The 5,861-nt window shown below is 50.2% G+C and overlaps 1 pseudogene across 1 annotated transcript; it reads left to right on the top strand.

Moving 5' to 3' along the window:
* The first annotated feature begins 329 nt into the window (after positions 1–329).
* On the top strand, positions 330–4,220 carry LOC309653915 (uncharacterized protein C2orf78 pseudogene; annotated as a pseudogene). The gene is made up of 3 exons: positions 330–686; positions 3,117–3,785; positions 3,942–4,220. The product of its transcript is annotated as an uncharacterized protein C2orf78 pseudogene (transcript).
* The last annotated feature ends 1,641 nt before the right edge of the window (positions 4,221–5,861 follow it).

The following is a 5,861-nucleotide window of genomic DNA, read 5'->3' as shown; positions in this document are numbered from 1 at the left end:
GAAGGTTGCTTCCAGCCTAGAGAACAATGTCTGAACCATACCACTTGGCTCTTCTGCCCATCTGTGCCCAAGATGGGAGCACAGGCAGTTAATACAGAAGAGTGGAAAACTGCTCAGTCCTTACAGCCATCATTAACTGTCTGATTTTGGGTTTCTCAGGAAGGGTCGATAGTAGAGGTGTCCTGAGAGCAAGAACCTTAAGATAATGCTGTTCCTCAAACGTAGTGAGAATTTCTCAACCTCCCTGAGTTTTTCATGACCCTCTTGTTCTTACAGAAAATTTCCAAAATCCATCTCTACTTGGAACTCTAAATTCTCTGCAGCATTCTCTTCCTGTGGTGAGCAATGCAACTTCCCTAACACGAAGTGTCTGCAACTTCTCCAGAGTCTCTGCCCCTGCCGTCAGTTCGGCATCAGCTACCGGTACCTCTTTCCAGACACTCATGGGTAGTGCCTACCTTTACCAACATTCCAGCACGACTATGTTATCTGGAGTTACTGACCACAGCCAGATCTCCACTTCAGCTCCTTCCTATCCAGGTGTTCTTGAGTGGGACATCACAGGAAGCACTGAAAAGAATTCCTCTTCACTCGGAGACTTTACTCTGGCACTCACTGACCGGCACCCAGCTGCTTCCTCCATGTTTATGGCAGCCCAGTATGATAAAACTTCAGACGCCAATAACATGGTCCCTCTATATCCATCACTTTCTGCCAGGCTTGCTCAGGGAGCACCATCTCAGATTCCAAATCAGGGGCATAGCCGCCTGTCACTTCCCTACCAGGAAGGAAGCCAGGTATATTACTATAACCAAGGCACACTGGGGTCTTCACTGTATGGAGAACTTGGCTCCTGCCCGCAATCCTATGGCTCCGCGTCATACACAGGAAGTAGGGCCTCTGCGCAACCAGAAATGGGAATGGGACTGAAGGAGATTCAGCCCACAAATATCCGACCACCAGCTTCCACCTCTGCAATCTGCCACCCTGTGTCTGCTCAACGCATCACAGAAACAAGTTTTCAAGGTGAGTATACAAACGGCAGAGAAAGCTGAAGAATGAGGTCGGCATTCACAAATGGGGTCAAATCGACAGCTGGGAAGGGGTGTAGAGACAGGTAGAATTTAGATCCTGAGCCTTTAGTAACCACTACCTTCGCTCAGTGCCCTCTGTTTTTAGACTCTATGTAAGAACACCTAGGGCTTCCCTGGTGGCGCCGTGGTTAAGAATCCACCTGCCAATGCAATGCGGGGGACACGGGTTCGAGCCCTGGTCTGGGAAGATCCCACATGCCGTGGAGCAACTAAGCCCATGTGCCACAACGACTGAGCCTGCATTCTAGAGCCCGTGAGCCGCAACTACCGAAGCCCACGCGCCTAGAGCGCATGCTCCGCAACAAGAGAAGCCCGCACACCGCAACCAAGAGTAGACCCCGCTAGCCGCAACTAGAGAAAGCCCGTGCACAGCAATGAAGACCCTGTGCAGCCAAAAAAATAAATACGTAGAATAAATAAGTTCAAACAATCAATCAATAAATAAACGTAAATTTAAAAAAAACAAAAAAACAAAAAAACAAAAAGAACACCTAATGCAGGTGGGAAGGTGGCAGGGACACTGTAAAGGTCATCTATGCTACATGTACAAGAACCCCGAGAGCACACCAATAGGTACCACATTTTTCACTGCTGTAGCCGAGCATTCCCCCTGTACTACCACACTGTAGCACTCCCTTCCCTCGTCTACTGCTACAGTCTCTTTGGAAGGTGTCTCAGAACTCTTGTTATGAGAGTGCCAGTTGAAGTGTCCTCACTTCCGTCATTTATACCAGGATTTAAGACCTTGTGGTCCGAGATCCTGTCCAGAGAGCAAGCAGGCTAAGACTCTGTCTTTGTTTCTGTATTTCATCAGAAAGGGCTCTACCCCCTCTCCTAGTTCATGGTGTGAAGTGTTCTTAGCCTCTCGGGAAAGTGGGGAGAATTGAAAGGACTCTATATGAGAATGCTAGGCTTTGTAAAACATTTCAGTTGTTTAAAAAGAAGACTCATTTTGTATTGGACTTACAACAGTCCTATGAGATACAAAGAGAGCCAAGGATCAGTGACATGAAATGATCACCAGTTAAGCATTACAACAGTCACCGCTTACCTCGTAGCATAGGGCACTGTCCATGATCCTTAAGAAGAGTTAGTAGAAATGCCTTGCCCATCTTGCCCCTGAACCCCTTGAAAGGTACATGACTGCTGTGTTGGTGTTTAGGGGGAGCATCTCATTTACCAGGGACTGACTTCTCCCTTGATCCCTTTGTAGTGATGGAGACTTCCCTGGTGATGAAAAATTCCCTGGGATTGCAACCTCCAAGCCAGACGTTTTGTGTGACACAAACTCAAGAACTCCCCAAGTCCTGCAGTAGCAGAAACAGTCACATACTTGAGAGTAACCCACCATCTGAACTTGGGGACATTTCAGTGACAGCTCCAGTCCAGAGTGCCAGGCGTCTCCTGGCCCTGCCTCCAGCTCCAAGCCAGGGACAAACAGAGAGTAAGAACGTGGAGGATATCAAAACCAAGCTGTCAAAGCCTCTGGAGGCCTACCAGATCCCAATAGAAAACCAAGATCCTCCACTACTCCCTTTGGGAATCCCTGATATTCCCCAGCCGCTGGCCTGCACCGATCCCCTCAGCCAAGAGGAGCAGCCTGGTTCTGAAAATGCTGATCTGGGAGAGAACAGCCTGAGTCGTCAGGACCTAGGGACACTTGAAAATGGGACTGAACCTAGCAGTGGTCTTGCAGACATTACTACACTGGCGGAGGATATTCACCTTCCCCAGCTCTTTAATTCTTGGAAAGATCTTGATCGATCCCAAGGTCCCAACGTGATCAAAGCTGAAGACACCAGAGCCATTAAGGTGAATCAGGTGCAGGAAAAGCCAAGTGTCGTAAAGGTTCCCTCTGATCAACCCAGGAAGAACAAACAGAAAGCCTCTGAGCCTATCGGTGGTGCTCCCAAGGCCAAAATCCAGCCAAAGGATCCAGAGTGCCTGTTAGGGGGAGAAGCGGTTATATGCACTGCTGCAGTCAGTGACAGGGCTCCTGCGAACACGGCCAAGCACTCTCAAGGCAAACCTCAGAAAGCTGCATCCGGAAAGATCAGCAAAACTGAGAGCCATGGGCAGGAAAAGACCAAAAGGACCAGAGGAAGAAACAAGGCTGAAGAGAACAAGCAGTCAGGGAACAAAGTCAAGGCAGAAGACAAGCCAGCAATCCCCAACACGAAGCGAAAGGAACACCAAACTGAGCTTCGCCAAGAGAGCTTTCAAAAGCCTCGAACCTCCCTTGGCGTGCGCATGCTGGAGTCTGTGAAGGTTCTTCATGCGCTGGGGAAGAAGAATGAGACGAAAACTGGGCTCTCTTCCTGTCGGCTCTTGGGAAATTCAAGCAACCCCAAAGACCCCCAGCCACCCCCAGCGATCCAGCCACGGCGGCATACCCCACGTGAGGGTAAGAGGCCTGAGAAAACGCAAGTCCAAGCCCAGAAACCAGACAGCAGTGCTGAAACAGAGTGTCTATCTCCATCCCAGTGTGAGCGGCCTCCTCCTGGGAAGGTCAAGTTGATACCTCTGCCTTTTTCTGCCTGGGACAAGCCTCAAGCTCGACCCGCTCCTCGGAGGCCACAGTCTCTGGCCTCACATCGGCCTGCTGTGGCTTACCGTGCCCAGCCTGGTTCTACTGACTCAGCTCAACCTGCTGCAGTCAATTCATCCCAGCCAGCTCCTGCCTCTTTGCCAGGTCCCGCCAAACCAGCTCAGCCAACTGTGGCCAACCCAACCCAACCGGCTTGGACCAACCATACCCAGCCTCGTGTCCCTCAGCCTGCTGCTCCTAGGCCTGCACCCTACAAAACTTCATCTGGCGCTTCTCTCCAGCGCGAGCCTGTTCCCCCTGCTGTGACTAAGCGCCAGTCCCCACCCAAGCTCCAAACCCAACTTCTACTCCAAGACTTCAGCAAGCAACGAGTTCCATGGAGGGAACCCAACGTGCCTGAGCCAGTCATGTCAAAGCCCATCGAACAAGAGCAGAGGCCAGAGCGAGAGGCCATGAAGAGGCGGGCTCAACAACAACGGGAGAATGCTGCCAGATACACCTCTTCGGGGAAGCTGCAATTTTTCACCCAGAGGGACAAAGAAATGGAAATTGCTGACTACTACGGATACGTCAGGTGACAGCTGCTAGGATTCTTGCTGCCACCTTGGCTACCAGCGGTTCTTCCATACATAGGTAAGATAGGTATAGAACCGAATAAGTAAATGGAATAGAATTAATAGATGAGTAATAAACCTTTCGAATTTTGAGATGCTGCTAACTGGGGCGTGAGAAAGGAAGGCCTGAAAGTTGGATGGGAGAATGAAGGAAAGGGGTAAAAACTGAGGAAAGAGGAAGGAACTTGGCCCAGGGCTAGGAAGGCCAAAAGAGACGTATGGATTTAGGAAAGGAAGCAGGAGTGAGGATGAAATGGCAGAAGTAAAAAGCAGGGTCAGGGGTCTGGGTTGAAAGAACACAATTGGAGTAGAGTTGAAGGTGACAGGAGATGAGTCTAGGTTTACTAGGAGAAATAGAAACAAAGTCTCTCGGGGAGGTTGGCCTTAAGTCTCACAACCACCAGATAGGTATTTCAGAAAACAAGAGGTTCACGACACATCTCTGAAAGGTTTGAGTTGCCTTATTCAGGTGTGATTATAGTGGGGGAATAGGCAAATCTACCAGAGAAGTGGCTAGGGCTCAGAGTCCTCCTAGGGGCAGCTGACGACAGGGCCAGAGCCAAGGGAACTGCTGTATCAGGAGGCCCACGAACAAATCAGGGGCATAGCCGCCTGTCACTTCCCTACCAGGAAGGAAGCCAGGTATATTACTATAACCAAGGCACACTGGGGTCTTCACTGTATGGAGAACTTGGCTCCTGCCCGCAATCCTATGGCTCCGCGTCATACACAGGAAGTAGGGCCTCTGCGCAACCAGAAATGGGAATGGGACTGAAGGAGATTCAGCCCGCAAATATCCGACCACCAGCTTCCACCTCTGCAATCTGCCACCCTGTGTCTGCTCAACGCATCACAGAAACAAGTTTTCAAGGTGAGTATACAAACGGCAGAGAAAGTTGAAGAATGAGGTCGGCATTCACAAACGGGGTCAAATCGACAGCTGGGAAGGGGTGTAGAGACAGGTAGAATTTAGATCCTGAGCCTTTAATAACCACTACCTTCTCTCAGTGCTCTCTGTTTTTAGACTCTATATAAGAACAGCTAGGGCTTCCCTGGTGGCGCCTGCCAATGCAGGGGACACGGCTTCGAGCCCCGGTCTGCGAAGATCCCACATGCCGTGCAGCAACTAAGCGCATGTGCCACAACGACTGAGCCTGCATTCCAGAGCCCGTGAGCCGCAACTACCGAAGCCCACGCGCCTACAGCCCATGCTCCGCAACAAGAGAGGCCACCGCGATGAGAAGCCCGCACACCGCAACCAAGAGTAGACCCCGCTAGCCGCAACTAGAGAAAGCCCGTGCACACCAATGAGGACCCAGTGCAGCCAAAAAAATAAATACGTAGAATAAATAAGTTCAATCAATCAATCAATCAATAAACGTAAATTAAAAAAAAAAAACAAACAAAAAAACAGAACACCTAATGCAGGTGGGAAGGTGGGAGGGACACTGTAAAGGTCATCTATGCTACATGTACAAGAACCCCGAGAGCACACCAATAGGTACCACATTTTTCACTGCTGTAGCCGAGCATTCCCCCTGTACTACCACACTGTAGCACTCCCTTCCCTCGTCTACCGCTACAGTCTCTTTGGAAGGTGTTTCA

Source organism: Balaenoptera physalus (assembly GCF_965194825.1).
Source record: "Balaenoptera physalus genome assembly, contig: HAP1_SCAFFOLD_1458, whole genome shotgun sequence".
Lineage (NCBI taxonomy): Eukaryota > Metazoa > Chordata > Mammalia > Artiodactyla > Balaenopteridae > Balaenoptera > Balaenoptera physalus.
The sequence above is the reverse complement of the archived record's forward strand: the minus strand, read 5'-3'. Positions and strand labels throughout refer to the sequence as shown.